Raw genomic sequence first — 19,082 nt, forward strand, 5'->3', positions numbered from 1 at the left:
TGGTTTACAAGTTATTTATTATATTGGAAACTAGCTTACAAAATCTTATGTTCAATGTATATTATTGTAAGTAAAAGAATACAAGAAAACTGACATGAGGTTGGTATATACTGGGAAAAACGGGTCTATTGCAGGCAAAATAACGGAAAAAAACAGGCAATTGTTTATCAAATTATAAATAATATTATTAAAAATATGACATCTTTGTTCTCCTGTACTCCGCTAATTACTTCTCTTTTGAGTTTCGTATAGAAGGCGTAAGCGTATAGGCTGCATAAGACATTCAAAGCATACAGATCCTACCATTTTTCTTCCTAGATAGACAACTTCCCTTTAAGAAAGAGGAAACGATCTTGTAAATCCCACCAATAATTGATGTTGGTCATAGCATCCTGTTCAAACTGTTCTCAACCGATTTAACCCAGTTCCTTAATGTACAGGGTGTCCGAGAAGTCCTTCCCTGATTACAGAAATTGATAACTCAGGCTAGAAATATGAAACTGGTGTTGAATTGTTTACAAACTATAAAAGTTTTGGTCACATCAGTACACTTCCACATGAGCACCCTTGGTAGCACGTAGCACATCTAGGCGATATTCAATTTCCATCCACACATTACCCAACATCACTGGAGGGATCGATGCGTTTACTGTGGTTATTCGTTGCTGCAGGGTTTCAAGATCTGGTACACGTGTTCGGTAGACCTCATCCTTGACATAACCCCATAAAAAGAAGTCTAATGGGGTTATGTCAGGAGAGCGTAGAGGCCAAGCTGTTGGTCCATCACGACCAATCCATCGCCCAGGAAAGATCCTATCGAGATAGGCACGGACGTCCAAACCCCAGTGAGGTGGGGCACCGTCTTGCTGAAAAACGACATCGGGGCGATACTGAAGCAGCTGAGGAACAGCATACAGCTGCAACATACCCAGGTACACTGCAGATGTGATGGTATCCTCAGCGAAGAAGAATGGCCCGATAATTCGATCGTGCAATAACGCGCACCAAACATTCACCTTTGGACTGCCTCTGGTGAACTCCCTGACCTCCCTGGGGGGTTCTGAACCCCAAATGCGTACATTATGGCGATTCACTACTCCACTGACAAAGAATGTCGCTTCGTCGGAAAAGGCAATTCGTCTGAGATAACCATTATCGTCCTCAATACGTGATAGCATTTCGACCGCAAAGTCATATCAACGTGTACCGTCGTCGGGCAACAAGGCCTAAACGAGTTGCACTTTGTAAGCACGAAACAATAAACGTTTGTGTAAAATGTCATGGATAGAGCTTTTTGGCATCTGTAATTCACGTGAGGCCCTGCGCACCGATTTCTTAGGACTTCTCAGAAAAGACTGCCGCACAGCCTCCACCGTGTCTGCTGAGGTTATTGGTCGACCAGACTTCGGAAGGTCAGCAACCGACCCTGTGTTCTTGAACTTCTTATACCAGGCTTTAATGCTCTTGACATCAGATAAAGTCCTCCCAAATGTTGTCTGGAACTGTCTCTACACCATGGTTGGTGATCGTGTCTCATGGTACCACAGGACACACTGTGGCTTCTCCTGGTTGGTTGGCATGGCTTCTTGGGCTTCTTACTTACGTACTACAAACCTAAAACAAACAAAATTGAGACTTGGTAAAACAGAACAAACCTAACACAGACAAAAACTTTTATAGTTTGTAAACAATTCAACTCCAGTTTCATATTTCTATCTTATTTCTAGCCTCAGTTATCAATTTCTGTAATCAGGGAAGGACTTCTCGGACACTCTGTACAACGAAAATCTTGAAATACTTTTATCCTCTAATCAATATCAAGTATGGGAGAGTGAAACAAGGAGAACAAGTGGGGGACAAATTTTCATTGACTTTGTTGACCTGAGAGTCAACGTCTTATAAACGACTATTTGACATTGCTCACGGAAAGGTGCAGTTGCTTAAGCAAGTTTGACGACATTAGAATTTTAAAAATCGGGTTCTGGAACAATAGTTATATACTTTAACTCATTAATAATAATTCATTGGATATACCTGTACTGCACGCATGCCCATGACAGATCAATATCACGGATGCATAATATGATTTTTAGAATCCTGCCCTTCTTTTCATTCGATTTTTCTCCTTATTTCATAGTAATGTATATGCGGTACTTTGCGCATTATTGCAGTGTTATTGAGTTGAATTTCAGTTTAGCGTCCCTTTCAGCAGCAAGGCTATATGAGACGTGGACCTACTGATTAACGTGAGCTCCCACCGGGAATCGAACCCGGGTCTCTCGTGCAGTGTTATAGTACTATATTTCAACATTAATACAATTTATGGTAAAAGCGTCCAGCTGTCCGACGCGAGTCATTTATGGATTAAAGAATTCTCCCTCCAATAAATCTGGTTGTGGTGGGCCATTTGTTAATAGTAGGTGAATCACAGAAGAAAACCAAAGTCCATTATAAGTCTCCCTAGGTGTAACAAAACATGGGTGACTTTTCTCTACTCGAAGCTCATTATTGGCCTAGAGTGGAATGAGCATTTTCCCAAGTACAGTGATTGTAAGAATGATATCCAATCTCGAATTATGAAACTGTAAATTCACTTACTTTATATGGTGTACGTTTCACTCTGCTGCCTTTGATTACATTATTCCAATCCTCTGGTATTTGATCTCTTGGTTTTATGTTAACAAGTCTCATGTTCTTATCACGTTCAAGGTAGGAATGACACGAACTGGGAATGTCACTTGAAAGAAAATGAACCCCTGCCTTTCATGTGCAATGCAATGAAGGCATCTGAATAAACTATAATCCTTATTTTGACTACTGCGAGAGTAACAGAAATGCTCAAGATGGATGTTGGGAGATGATTTGTCTTACTATTTTTTTTAAAGAAATAGATTGTTGAAGCTACATTTAGCTGTATGATTAGTCAACACTGGAACATAAATACAGTTGAACGTTATCGACAAAAGAGACAGAAAAATAAGAGTAAAATGAATTCCTCTTTCTTCCACTGCAAGTGATGACGATATCTCCTTCCATTTTAAAAGGATTTTTAAACTGCTATAGCAGGCTAACAGTAACCCTTTTCCCCCTTTTCGATATATTGAATGAAACTCACAGCGTGCTCAACAAGATGGCATGAAAATCGAAATTTCGCCCAAAATTGGACATCCCGCATTTCCGCCTGGACTCCTCAAACGTTAATTAGACGGTTGCTATATTTTCTTTAGTCGAGTTCTTTCTATAAAATAACATGTTTCTTCGTTTCTAAATTTCTCAGCTGTGAATAGTTTCAAAAAATCATTACCTTCGTTGATAGTCGGAATTGGAATACTTGGTTTACAATTTTGGTACAAGTTCTCAACGAAATTACTCGTTTTCCAGTTATTTTTCCTGTAAAGATTTGTAACAGCGAGTTAATGGCTTTGCTCTGTCTGCAGGATGCTAGGAGGGTTGACTTTTGCATTACCTACCCATACCTCAGGTGCGGAAAAACTTCTTTGTATTCAATGGGTTTTCTCGGTGTTCTTCTGTTCCATAACGGAGACAATTGGACCATAAAATACCTGATTCCCAAAAATGACAACATAATCACGGGCACTGGCACAACCGGTATGCGTCAGCACAGAATCTACTGTAAACAGCATATTTGAGACAACAACGACACAGAACCGTCGACATGTTTCACTGTTCACATCGTGCCAAAGCGTCATGGTCCATTATGAAGGCCATCCATGTCAGGTCATATTCATGTCATGTAACTTGGCAGACTGATTGTCGACGCCTGTTGAGAAAGGTGCTTTTGTTTCTCCATTATTTGCTCCGCACTCAGACGATGATTCAAAGTGACAATACGCCGTAAGGCTTGGCGAGATCTGTCAACGGCGGTATTGTTCCATCCACTGTTTCACTTCGCGGATGAGGATTTGCCACCAGTTTTGTAGGTTGTAATCACTTTGGACACTGTCCTTTGCGGCACACCTAACAGGCCTGTAAGTTTTGTCGCGCTTGTAGAACTTGACGGAGAAACAATTTTCCTTCCTTGAAAACTAAATAGAACTCTCATTTTACACTAACACTGCTCAGCTCACTGTCCATTCACGTTCTACTACACCCCACGTAGTATGGATTTGCCCGTAACACGCCACTACCATCGTCTCAGATCTGTGGTGGCCGCGTAATCTTTGGTGACCCAGATATATGACGTGTTTCCAACTCCAGGTGTGACTGTTAAATAGTTAAGCATTTGTAGATCTGGAAGAACAAATATTGGTACGTTGGGTATATGGGCATTGAGTGGAAGTGTATTTAGTGAAATCATTGATAGTCCATAGAAAATACAATTTTAATTTCGGGTACTCTTAGAAAGACTTATTGGACTTCCGCTTTTATATTCCCTAGTGGTTACATGGTTAGTATGCGCACCTTAAGTGCGTGAAACCCGGGTTCGATTTCTGGTGGGACCTCATGTGGTTAGGATCCCGCGTTAAGCTGCATTTCATGTTTCCTATAGTCTCGGTACTGTATAGGATGCTAAGCCCTGAATCAACCAACAACTCTTGCGTAAGGATCTGAAGAAACGGATGAATGTGATGCAGATATGTAAAGAAAGATAGCTGAAGACAAAAACTGCCAAAGATGGACTAAGGTTGGGTGTTCGAAATCAAAAAGTTTCAAATGCGCGAAGTGAAAGATGTTTTTGTGTATTGAACAGTAAAGTAAAACAGATATGGCATACAGAAGAAAGAAGGGACATAATAATAATAACTATTACAATTTTAACACCAGACTCGGCTCCGGAGGGAAGTCATGTCCGTAAAGCTTAAAAGTTTTGTCACATCAGACGGAGAGAAGAAATGTTACTTACTGTTTCTATTTTTGTAATCAACAGTCAGAACACGAGAAAGTAATACATCTGTTTGTTTTACGCAATATCACTTTATTTTTTACTGTCGTAATTTACCTTACAAGCCGCCTTTGGTAGACACCTTTAACATATTGTGCTCGTATTTTGATTGTTGAACAACTCTAATTTGCATAGTGCACTAGATAACAAATATACTGAAATTCACAGGTTTTTATTTTTTCGATTAGGCAGGTTCGGGTTATTTAAATAAATATACCTAGGTACTGTCTTCTTACGAAACGTCATTTCTATGTTTTATAACACTCCAATTTTAAAATATACAAATTTGCTTTTCCTACGATACAAATACACAAATATATAAATTTGTATGATTGCAGATAATTACCTGGGATTGAAGAGGTTAAATAGAGAATATCGACATATTGTGAAACATGGACATATTGTGAAACATGGACATATTAAAGCATTAAAAGTATCGAAGAATCGTAATATCGTAATACTGAAAAATACCGAAATATTGAAAAATATTGAAATATTAAAAACACCGATCTTAAAAGTTTTCGACACTTAAAAATATCTACCAGTCGATATATCGTAATATCGCACAGCTGTACGTGGGACCTGTCACCGAGGATTTTTTAACCACTGTTCCTCTTCGAGGATGTGGTTTCCCCGTAAATTTTGTAGAATTTCATCACTTTGACCGTCACCTAAATGTTGTTACTCGCGACACTCTCAGCATACTTACCACTTTCACCACGCTAACACCATATATCCGAGCTTTAATAATTTGGCCTCTTTGGAAATTAGTTAATTTATTTTATTTTATGACCGCTTGCTCGATACAGGCACACTACTATTCTACTGAGACAGAATACGTAGTTAGCCCTATCACCCCCACCAACAATCAAGGGCTGCGGTCGCTGCCTATCCTTTGCCAACCCAGACATCTTACGTGTTTCCTACTCCATATGTTTGAATTAATTTAATAAATCTGTATGCGACATAGCTGTAAACTACGGTTGTGCTTTTTTATTTGTTAAAGGTTAAAATAAATATTTAGTTTATTATTATTTTTAAACTAATGAGTTCTGTTTGACAAAAGAAGGAAATAAAATAGTGTGAAAGTTGGAACATATAGTATGTAGGTATGTATGAATCTGTGCTCTGCCAATGTGCTTGTAAGTCTTCAATCTTAGACAATTCTAGTGTGCATCTTAGGATACATTTGTTTTTGCTCTTGTTCCAATAAATTAACTTTCGCTTCAGACACTGGTCCCAGACCTGCTTACATGGAGCAACAGAAAATCAAACTACGTGTGTAGATAGAAACAATAATTGTGTCCCGATAAGATCATGCTCTGTGTATATGTTTTACGCTAGCCTATCTTCCATTCATTTATCACAATCTTTGTTTCTGTTCCCACCGTTTCTGGAAGTACGAGTTGTAAATATATGCATACACGTTTCTCCAATTGTGATCAATGCCTCCCCCTGATTTCAACCCACCTTCTGCTCTTTAACTATGTCATGTGACAGGCAGGCTACTGTGAGTAGACGCGACTGCGCAAACGAAAATTTCAAGGTTGCGTCGGTACCAACAAGCACTGTGTAAATTTGCTTGTGTGTTTATTCCCCCGCACGACTCACCTCCTCTTTCTACTCCCCTTACGTTTCTCCATCCCGTAAGCAGGGCAGTGCCAATAAATGCGGTATGCGTCATATTTACACACCGTTTCTTAGTTAAAGTGTGAGACCACCAGGAGGCAGCTAATTCGGCAGAGCATACACACGGTATACACAGATTCTCACATTTTCTATAATTATTGGGACCTTCCCGAAATTCGGCCAGGAGGCCCAGGGGGTCGCCAGGAAGCTCCTGTAGGCTTAAAAATTGTTGGCACCGGAAAATGTCCCAACAATTTTTCCGGTCCCAACTGGTAAGGTGTTAAACCATATGCAGGTGCCAACAAGGATAGGAATGCGGGAACACACACACACACACATATATATATATATATATATATATATATATATATATATATACTGAGAGACAGAGAGAAAGGAACGAAATAAAATATTGAACGATTATTAAGAATGCTTGTAATTTTTAGTTTTATTATTATTTCAAAATTTCTATGATTCGGTCGTGTCTTAATTAAAACTAGACGCAAATACTACTACTACTACTACTACTGCTACTACTACTACTGCTACTACTACTACTACTACTACTAATAATAATAATAATAAACATTTTCTTCGAAATGTATCTTTTCCATTTGAAATCTCGTTTGCAAACAAGTGTTCCCTTTAATGACAGATTGAACATGATCGCATTTTAGCTAATAATTTTGATTTTGGAAATGCTTCTAGAGAAGAGATCAGATAGAGGTTAGAAAAGACTACGACCATTATTTGAAAAGTTAAAATGTCTACCGTCATTTAGAACACTTTTGCTCTTCAACATAGTCTATTTTCATAATTTTCAAAATTGGATTTAAGTTGAGTGCGGCCGCAGCCACTGCACTCGGCTATCGACCACTTGTGGATCGTAGTGAGTGGAAACTTTCTAATGTATATACCAACAGTTACGGGCAGTTTCGTTCTTTTTCCGAACTTGATTCCTTTCAACCTATTCCTAACAAGAATTTCTTATTCCCGATCGAATTCTTTGGTTCTCGTAAGTTACATGATTCCGTCGTGTTTGATTTTCCCTTTTGACTCCTTGATACAAAAAATCGATTCAGAGGAAGGATCGAATCTTTTGATTCCGATTAATTAAACAATTCCGAGTTCCACATAGTTTTCTAATATGACTTCTATTTTCAGCTGATATTAACTGATAAGTTGTTGCAAAATTGATTTCAGTGGGGAAGAAGAATCGTATAAGAGCGGATGGTGATGTTTTGTGACCTGCGAAGCAAGTTCCGTTTCTTGCACTTGTTAGTAATATGCAAAGAAGGAACCCCAGAACAAAGAAGGAAGACTTGTTTCTTCTAAACCTGTGCAGTATTTTCATTAGATGTTTCTTTGTTATTCAAGCATACGTCTCCCTGTTTTGAAGTATTGCTTTTTCCCACTTCTGTCCATATCAATCCATCAACGACTCACTCGTCTGTTAGTTGGTCCCGTTATCTAGTTTCCTCAATCCGTCAACTACAGTGAGTCAACTGATCTATTTGATTCCATCTTTTGACTCTGCCAAAGTCAATCAATCTGGTTCCTTTCAGGGATTAGATCCTTTCATTCCGTTGAAGGATTGGTTGTCTTAGAACGAAACATTCTGGAATTATCCATAACTATTTGCGAAACTAGTGATAGGATAGGTAGGATACTCATAGTGAGGATGACTATTATTATTATTATTAATATTATTATTATTATTATTATTATTATTATTATTATTATTATTATTATTATTATTATATTATTGGTCGAAACCGTTAAGAGGAATTTGCAAGTCATGTTTGAGGTATCATAATGAAATACAAGGAAGTTCATTCAAGTTCGAAGCGAGTTCATTCAGATGTTCAAAATGTTATTGATTATTTACACCCTATAGAAAGCAGAGTTGTAGCTAGAGATTTTGGCTCCCGGGACGAAGTAGAATTAGGCGTCCCTACACTCATCTTAAGAAGCTTTTCCTTCCCTTTTATATATATATATATATATATATATATATATATATATATATATATATATATATATATATATATATAAGAGAAGCACATTTTGTTGTTATGCTAGGCAGGCTGCTTGGATAGACCATTGCAACAGGCAAAAGCGATCATTATGTATTCTTTTACGAATAAGAGCTGCTTTCAAGGATTATTTTGGACTTTCTGTTAAACCTGACAAAACTACCTTTGGTTAAAAAATGAAATGAAATCTTTAAGTTTTACGTCCCACGGTTATGCCGGTTAGGCTAAAGGAGGCGGTGATGATGAGTAATGAATGAAATGGTGGAATAAAGAAAGTGGGACAAAACGGGAGAACCCCGAGAACACCCACGCACACGGTGCTTGTCCATTACAAAGTTCACTTGGCGGGGGCTGCGATCGAACCCGGGCCCCAAAGCACCAGCGGTGAACGCTGTACCACTGAGCCACCGCGGCCTCCTACCTTTAGTTAGTATACTTGGAGAACAGTAATGGACATTTACGTTTCATACCACCGATAAGAAATGAGATTTCAATACATTAGAAACTATGTGCTTTTATAATGTTCGAAATGGGTGACAGCATCAATTTCCATGCTGAAAACGTATTTCAGACTCTTATCGTTTCTGATTTTGAAAAAGTTCCAATAAGTCATTACTCGGCACCTTGATATCACATCGTCATTAACAAATCATATATAATAATTTTCTTTAAGTAATAAGTAAAAACTTGTTGTGACTCTTATTGAAACGTATGGGTTGCGAGCGGAGCGAGCAAAAATGTTTTTAATAAATCTATTTCTTTGCAAACCGACAACAATATTGATTTAATAGGGCGCCAATACTTTTACGGGACGTCGAATCGTTTATTCTTTTCCAGCACTTTTTATAACATCTTGCTCGTTCGACGCCCTCTTGCTTTCAGCGCCCGCGGCGACGGTCCCGCTCGCCCCTCTTCCCGTAGTTACGGCTTTAAGACGCGTAATTTGGGCCATGTCTAATAGCCGTAATGTTAATATTCCTTATTAAACTGAAAACTGAGAATATTTATCATATACAGATGGTGATCAGAAAAATGGAAACACCTGTAGTTGGCAACACGTCAGATGTATGGGTTGGCAGTGGTGTCGTGGCGCCAGCAGCGCCGGACCGCTGGTGGTGGTGTGTTAGGTCGGTCTCCATACTACGTCAGGCGCAGTGCAACAGCAGTCCAGTGGCTGCAGCAGACGGAGGTAGTGTAAAATGGGAGACCTCTCAGATTTTCAAAAAGGGCCAATTGTTGGTGCGCGGTTATGTGGAGTGAGTGTGACGGCAGTGGCTACTGTGTTAGGTGTGTCGCGTGGCAGGGGTGCCCATCCCCCCCAAAGCTGATGGCGCACTCCCCCCCAAAAATAACTAATAATCTCTTCCCTCCTCAAAACTCAAGTCCTCTAAAAACAATTGCCCAGTGTAGCAGTAGTTTTTATAGTACTAGTAATTGTTATTTTTGTTGTTGTTTTTATTTCCTGTAGTAGTATTATAGAATGCTTGTAGTAGTAGTAGGGGCAGTAGTAATTATAAAAATGACATTACTTTTATTAGCAGTCTTGGTAGTGTACAATACTAAATATGTTCTATAAGGATATTGAAGGTTATAAAAACTTCTACACACTGTGTAGGACACAGATATCCTTTTTTTTTTTTACAATTAGTAGTATTATTTTTTCTATACAAAATATTGATATAATTCATGAAAAGTAAAACGCAAGTTACAAGTTATTAAGTTTGATACCAAAAGAAAATGTTATCCTCGAAATTAGCCTACAAAAAGAAGTGATATCCAACAAAAAACATTTCTGTAAAAGAGCCAAGTACTAGTCTCCTTAAAAAGAATTGAAATCACAAAAATAGGCGCCAAGTTCTGGTGGACAACAGTTACAAACACTCACTGGCTCATTTCAAATTTAGATTTGAAACTTGGCTGTTGTCTGTATGGTTACCACTAGCTTACAATTATATCAAACTACTTTATAATTTTCAAAAGACAACATAGGCTAGTTTCAAATCTAAATTTGAAAGTGATTCCTTGAGTGTTTGTAACTGTTGTTCACCAGAACTTGGTGCCATCCTTTCATATAGCAACTTGCGCGGTACTTCATTCATAGAGTTTCTAAGCAGGGGGTAGGGGGTTTCATTCTCGAGATTAAAAAAAATCGCATTCTGTTCCAATGTTATTCAGACGACAGCAAAATTACTTATTCGACATTAAAGTAAATTCTTCCCCAATTTCTTATTCCCCCCAATTTTTTTCTCGATGGCACAACTTGCGCCATTCATCCCTCTCTTAAAACGAACCAACCTTTCCTTTCATTCGGCTACTTGCGCGGTACTTCATTCATTGAGTATCGAAGCAGGGGGTACGGGGGTTCACCCCGGAAAATTTTTGAAAATTAGCTTCTCAAAATCGTGTTTTAATGCTATTCCGACAGTAAAATTGCTAGTTCGAAAGTAGAGTAAAATCCCCCCCCAAAATTTTTCTCGATGGCGCAGCTTGCGCCATACATCCCCCCTGTGGGCGGCCCTGTCGCGTGGGACAATGTCGAAGGTGATGACGGCCTACACAACACACGGGAAAACCACATCGGGGAAGCGGAACAGTGGGCGGAAGAAAATCATGAGTGACAGGTCACGCCGGGTATTAAAGCGCATTGTCACGCAGAACCGTCGTGCTACTGCGGACCAAGTGACGGAGGGACTCAATCAGCACCTCCCACACCCTTTTTCGACAATCACAGTCCGCCGCGAATTACATGACATGAAGTTACGGAGTCGTGTTGCACGGGCCAAACCGCTCATCACGGACCATAACGCTTTCGCACGCCGCAAATGGTGCCGCGACCATGCAACTTGGACCGTTGAGGACTGGAAACGTGTGATATGGTCGGATGAGTCATCCTTCACCCTATTCCCAACCACGGGCCTGTTTATGTGTGGAAAACGCCCAAAGAAGCTTATGATCTGCAGTGTTTCCGCCCAACTGTGAAACATGGCGGCGGCTTGGTGATGCTGTGGGCCGCCATATCATGGTTTTCATTGGGTCCTGTGGTCACACTTAGCGAACGAATCACTGCCAACGATTATGTCGCAATTTTAGGAGACCACTTGCATCCTATGTTCCGGATGCTGTTCCCGGACAATGACGCCATCTTCCAGGATGATAATGCACCCATTCACACAGCTGGCGTTGTTGCAGCGTGGTTTGAGGAACATCGGGATGAAGTTCAACATCTCTCCTGGCCCGCCCAATCCCTAGATCTCAACATAATTGAACATCTGTGGCCCGTCTTGGAAACACGACTCCAGCGACGATTTCCACCTCCATCCTCTCTCACAGAACTGGCCGATGCCCTGCACGAGGAATGGTGTAAAATTCCACTTGCTACCATTCACGACCTCTATGCCTCTATCCCACGCCGCATCAAGGCTGTTCTGAAGGCGAAAGGTGGCCCGACACCATATTAATCTGGCAAGTTGCAATTTCGTTCAGGTGTTTCCATTTTTCTGATCACCAGCTGTATATCTTGCAACTATAGATTCGCAAACATTTTTTTTTTATGAAGTTTACTAGTTATGTCAATTGCAAGAATGAACGACTACAGAAACAATATCCATTATGTATAAATGCACAGCTTTACTTCGAGCAGCATTATAAATTAAGTGCAGAATGGAGCAATGAACATTTTTTATACATTTACACATTCTCGCTTTCACAATCAATCTGAGGATCTCATATCTCCAGTTCCCACGGACAATTGACACTCCCAGCCATAACATTAAATAAGTAAAACGACTATATTTTATAACTGCATTCAGTATCATTATTTGCATGAAATATTGAGGTGTTTGCGGACTTCAACACATTGACTGGAGGAAAGACGATATGATCGTTCTTTTGATCTTTGTGGCGAAGAACATACCCTGCATAAGGGTGACATGCAGTTGCAGTTTACTCTATCTCCTGGAAGAGTGTTATGCAAAAGTATGTGTGGAAGGAGAACTGCCCTTACGTACATTCAATTGGAATTTTCTGAAAACACAAGGGATGTTGCTGGCTTACAAAAATCGGTTCCCATGATACTAATATCACGGAGGTTGCTGGAAATATAAAATGGAGCTTCTTTTGACTTGGAGGCACTCAATGGCACTCATGTTCTCAGTGCTGTGCCGCGGAAGGGTGAGCGGGGCGACGGCTCCGGGCGCCGAAGTAAAGGGGGAGCAAAATTCGGGAGTAAAAATAAAAGAAAAGAAGAAAAAGAGAGGGGAAAGTAGTCTTGTCAATACATCAGTACAAACTAGGATGTACTTAAATCCTCTTCCTGCTCTAAGAAGTGGTCCCATAATGCACGTGCACGTATATATATATAAAAAAGGAAAAAGTAAAAAAAAAAAAAAAGCTCAGAATCAAGGAAAAGCAAGGTTTATTTTTGAAACTATTTTTACACTTCGCGCCAACCATGGTGGCGCTTCGTGACTGGTCTATCGACCTGACTCATATCTACGGGGACACTATGGGCGCTCGAAGGGGAGGGCAGGGTGGGGCCCGGGGACCCCCTCTGGTTCACGAAAATGTATACGTAATATAGCAAACCACGTACATTAAATACCATACGCAATATAGCAACCATGGAGATGGCCCCCTCCCTAGAAAAGTTTCCTCGGACGCCCCTGGTGGGCACCGTCGTATACTCTCGCCCGGGACGCTGATTTTCCATGGCACGTCATTACATATACTGTAGAAAATTAGCTGAATAGAGTTAAGAGAAACTGACAACTCTAACACGAGTTTATAGAGTTGAGTAAGCTTACCAGTATTCAATAAAGAAAATACATATAAATATTTGGTAGCAGTCTTCCATCTCACTGAGGAATATCACAATCTGAAATTACAATGAGAGAAAATATATTCAGGTTGTCAATGATGAATGCAACTAAAAGTATTTGAGTTATGATGTAAATATTCTGTATTATTTTGTCAAAATAATTCGAGAACAATGTAGGAAGGAGTAAATTGATTTATCTAAATTCACATTATTTACTTCTCCTTTACCAGTTACAAATACAAATCAAATTACATAATTTGGAAAAAAATGAAAATGAATTGAAATCTTCAAGTTTTACGTCCCACGTTATGCCGGCTAGGTTAGTAAAGGAGATGGTGATGATGAGAAATGAATTAAATGGTGGAATGAAGAAAGTGAGAGGAAATGGGAAAACCCTGAGAAAACTCACACATATTTTATTTGTTCACCACAAAACTCACTTGTCGTGAACTGGGATCGACCCAAGGACTCCATACACCAGAGGTGAACTCTCTACCACTGAGCCACCGCGGCCTCTAATTACATGATTCGAAAAGATTACTGTTTATATCATTGTCATCATAAGATTTTCTTTCGTAAAATAATCTTAAGTTTTGCTAACATCCTATATGTTCGTAACTTTCAATCCTTTTAGGCTGTGTGAACGTTTTCTTCTCTCTCTCTCTCTCTTGTTCTTTTTATTTACATATTTAAAAATATCGTGTACTATATTAGTAAAATGCTGTAATCTGAATCCCACGCAGAAGTTACCTTAAGAAAATCTCAACTCCACAGCAATAAAAATATTTTTTTCTTGTATTTTTTTTAAAGGAAGAATGCTTTCACAAGAATGTTTTTCCCTTTTAAAAAGTCAACATGAAACTTCTTACCAGTTGCAAGACATAAAAATATCTGTAAAACGGTAGCTTCATTTACACGCTACTGTGTTGTTCCTTTCTCATAAGTTACCAGACCATAAAAAGTTGCGTGACATCTATGGGAATTAATTTGCCATTCTTTAGGATGCAGCGATAACTACACTAGCATCCAAAACTTAAGCAAGAAAGGAAATCTGGCATGCTATGTCACTCTAAAATGGAATAGATCGGTAAAATTTAATCCATAAATACAAAATATTGCTGCAGTATGATACAGAAACAACAGATGAAAGACAGTGGCGGATCCAGGGAGGCGATCGGCGATTGTTCCCCCCCCAGAAGAGGAAAGTTTTTTATTTTATATATAAATTAAACCTATCCCAGAGTTTGGAGCTTTTAAAAGTAGCTCTAAGTGGCAGTATTACAACACACCGTCCTCACAGAAGTCCGTCCTGGATTCGTTCCTGCGTGGTTAGAAGAATGAAAACTAACATTTTTTAAAACTTTTTATTCAGGGTTCCACAAAACAAATTTCTTTTCTTCCTAAAGGTTTCACTTCATATTCTCGCTAATAATACTACCCAGGCATCGAAAATTAGTCACCTGTTCTATTTTCTCCCCTCCTATTTCTAATTTGACACTGACCGCTTTGTTTCAATCACCATGGCTTTTTGTCTCTTTAAATTTATTTTCATCCCATATTCTTTTATGCCCAGCAAGTCAAATTTGCATAAATAAAATATCCCATAAAATCGTTAATATTTAATGCATTCCCTAATCTGTGTATACGATCTCACTTTATAATACTTTGCATCCAAACTAATGAATTCTGAGAACTGTGTCACCACGTTTAGCCTAATCAATTATCTGACACTTTTATAGCAAACAGAACGAAACAAACAGAAATGTAAAATCCAAATGATATTTCCGTTTATACTCATACAAACTATATTTCCTTTAAGATTCCGATTAGCAATACTCTGATAGTCAGATATTTGGAATCAAACTGCGAACTAAGAGTTACTTTAAAAAAAAAACACTCACCTATAATTAATAGCAAATAATCTACGTGTAACTTGTTTTTCTCTTATTTCAAATATAGCCACTATACACGTTGTGAGGGCATTAACTTGAAATGAAAAGTCTAATGTTACTGTTCTCAAGATTGAAAGGAAAAATAACCGGAACACAACTGTCGAAACATATTTCCAAACGCAAATACTCATTTCGAAATTTCCCACCACGAAATTTCCGCGACTTTTTTATAGTTCGCCATTTTAGGCTAAACGAGGATTAGGTCAAACGAGGATCCTTATTTCACCTAAAATGGGGGATACAAATCTTATCATTTATCTATCGTAAATGTGTCAGAGGCCAAACGATGCAGGATTTCTGAAAACTAATGGCTAACATGTATTCTTTCTCTTAGCAGTCCTTCCGGGTATTATTTTAGCATTAATATCAGTGGCTCTGACTCTAGTTAAACTTCTGATCCATCTCATTTAGCAGACGTGGCAAGAAAACAGACTTAAGACGTAAGTTGTCCATTTTTTTTTACTTGGCTTATACTTTGTGAGCCTACTAACTTCATGCTACTCATAAATATGTCCGCATATAACATTAATGACTGAGGGTTCATTAAATATCTGCCTACGCAAAGTTTGTGATCGAAGCTATAACGCATTGTTTGTGATCGATTTCTTTTAAAGAACTTTCGTAGATAAATGTGAAAAAAAAATGTTGCGGAGCATGGATGATCGCAGAACGCAAAATTTTCGTTACTGGCATCATATCATATGTTCACAAAAGCAGTGTTTCAAGGCAAGAAAGAAGGTTATTAATTAGATCATCGCATTTAAAATGCTTTTTTTTTTTTTAAAAAAAAAAAAAAAGTTTAATACCTTACGAGGTTAAGGGAGACTGGGATGATAATGATGATGAACGAAATGGTGAAATGAAATAACTGGGAGGAAACGACAGAACTCCTAGAAAAGCCGCTCACACAGTTTTGTCCAAATAAAGCTGTGGCAGAACCAGGGACTTCATGCTCCAGATGCGAGTGAATGCTCTACCACTGAGACACTGTGGCCCCATTTAAAAAAAAAAAAAGGCTATAGCATTAAGAGCTCTTCAATGATAAATTTTCTCGCTTTTGGAACTGGAGATCTGGCTTTGGTCTCACTGGGAGTATGTTGATTCGGATCATAAAATAAAATTCTAAATACACTTCCTTCGCAGTCAAAAGGAATTTTAAGCTTATCTCAAAGTGTAGAAATGCGTCTATATATTCAATGTTCACTTTTGTTTGTTTTATCACTATTTAAGTTATCTCTTTTAGTTCCAGGTCTGCATTGCTGTGCTACTTCTCTTAATGGTTTCACTACCTCACATGTCAGAAGGTAAGTTCAAGACCTACTCTTAATTAGCGTTAAGTGTAGATAAGAAAGAAAATATGACCTTTTAATTAAAAGAAAACTCTCTATGCCTCAATTCAGTGTTGTTGGATTGAGAGAAATTTTCCTATTCAAGGGGAAAATTATTTCCAAATATACCAAATAGGCAAAAAAGGAAATATTTGAGGTAAAATATAGAAATCTAAAGATATAATCATGTAGAGTTGCCACACTTCAGTTTAGGGTGATAGAGACATGAATTTCACTCGATCAGTCAGTGTGATGGCGCTGTATAGAGTTGAGTTGAGTTTAGTTTAGCGTCCCTTTCAGCAGCGAGGCTGTAGGAGACATGGACCTACTGATTAACGTGGAATCCGAACCACATGAGCTCCCGCCGGGAATCGAACCCGGGTCTTCCTCGCCAAAGGCGCGTACGCTAACCGCTTAGCCACGGAGGAGCTCAGGCGCTGTATAGAATGGCGAAGGCTAGCGAAACATCAGCAGTGATGCTAGGTCCTCAAGTTAAAATTTCCCTCAGAAATGCTCAAAAGAGAGTATTATTCCGTATCCATGGATTATTACACTGTGTTCATACAGGGTGACGGATGACAGGATGAACTATATCAAATAAAACGGAAATTAGTAACAAACTACGTAGTACACAAACTGTATTGCGCATGTAAAAGGCACTACAGACATTCGGATTTAGGTTATGTCATGTTCGATATCTCTGCCATCTCTGGCGATGATGTGGAGCAGACGGGGGCGCGGTGGCTCAGCGGTAGAACGTTCACCTCCGGTGCTTGGGGTCCCTGGTTCGATCCCAGCTCGCACCGTGTGGACTTTGTGGTGGAAAAACACCATGCTCGTGGGTTTTCTCGGGGTTTTCCCGTTTCCTCCCACTTTCTTCATTCCACCATTTCATTCATTTCTCATCTTCACCGTCTCCTTTAGCCTTACCGGCATAATCGTGGGACGTAAAACTCAAAGATTTCATTTCATTTCATTTCATGTGGCGCAGACGAACAGCGAACTTCTGCATGACCCGCTGAATAGTGCTGTCGAATTTTAGTGACATTTGCAGTTTTCGTTTTTTGCGAATACCGGTTTTCTGAAAACCGAAAGCCGCAAATGCTGTTTTCAAAACCGAAAGCGCAAAGCAGTTTTCGTTTTTTAAAACCGACATTTCGGTTTTATGAATTTTTACTTTTTCAAAAACCGGCTTTTGGTTTTTTCAAAACCGATTTCGACAGCACTACCGCTGAAGTGTCGAAACATCGATGCTGTCGATGACCTCCTGAATGGTAGTTTTCAGCTTGGCAATGGTTTTGGAGTTACTGCTGAACACCTTGTCCTTAACATTGCCCCACAAAATTGAGTCACATGGGTTTACTTCCGGGGAATATGGCGGCCAAGCGAATCTCCTTCAAGTGGCCACTTGGTATCCCAGAGCCAGAATGTAGTCCCCAAAATACTCCTCCAGGACATCAAACACTCTCATGGTCCGATGGAGTCGAGATTCGTCTTGCATGAACCACATCTTGTCGAAATCAGGTCACTTTGGATAATAAGTATGAAATCATTTTCCAAAACCATCACGTGTCGTGCAGTAGTCACCGTACCGTCAAGGAATATCGCACTGACTATTTCATGGCTGGACATTGGACACAACATCGTCACCCGTTCAGGGTGGAGATACTTCTCCATTGCGAAATGCGGATTCTCAGTCCCCCAAATGCGCCAATTTTGCTTATTGACGAGCCCATCCAAATGCAAGTGGGAATCATTCGCATGCGTATACGAATTACCATCATGCCCTGTGCTCAGCCACGCAGTTTTGGACGTAATCACGCTAACCGTTCAGAAATTATGACGGTTTTATTTCATGTAGCTCATTGATTGTCACCCTGTATCTCCACAACATACATTTGTGGTTTTGATCTTCTGTCATTACTTCAATGTTATCTTGTATAATGACATCCTCAAGTCAGGCCGCGGAAGGCTTGCGGAAAAAAAATGTCACTTAGTGTGCGGGAAAAATAATTGTGGGATTCTGGGAAGAATGCCATAGTCTTTCGTCATACTGTCGCGGTACTTAGTAACATAATATTTGTTGAAAAGCTAAATGTCACTACATTTTATCTCATAATCGTAAAATATCCCTTTTCTCTCCTTAAACAATTCTTTGGTAATTCTTCCTACGCCGACGGAAATTTCCCTCAAACTAGCATCACTGTATATCAGATGGTAACAATGCGAATTGTTTTGTGTTTGCGAGCTATCATGATTAGTATCTTCGAAAGGTGCGAGAAAGTAGGTGAAATAGCAACAAATGATAGAACATGGAGCGGCCACACCACATTAAAGATATCGGACGTTGTTGACTGTCACTGGCGCAAACCCCGGGAGAAATGAAGGGGACACGTCCCCTCCAATCTTGGAACTGGG

General features: G+C 39.4%; 1 long non-coding RNA gene across 1 annotated transcript in view; it reads left to right on the forward strand.

Annotated features, from left to right (window-relative positions):
* The window catches only part of LOC145684878 (uncharacterized), a 68,518-nt gene that overhangs the window by 21,099 nt on the left and 28,337 nt on the right, over positions 1–19,082 (forward strand). Inside the window, exon 2 of the long non-coding RNA XR_014131423.1 lies at positions 16,580–16,640. This is a non-coding gene — a long non-coding RNA (uncharacterized LOC145684878). The remainder of the gene's footprint in view (positions 1–16,579; positions 16,641–19,082) is intronic.

Source organism: Thermobia domestica, chromosome 5 (genome assembly GCF_964235325.1).
Source record: "Thermobia domestica chromosome 5, izTheDome1.hap1.1, whole genome shotgun sequence".
NCBI classification, from domain to species: Eukaryota; Metazoa; Arthropoda; class Insecta; order Zygentoma; family Lepismatidae; genus Thermobia; species Thermobia domestica.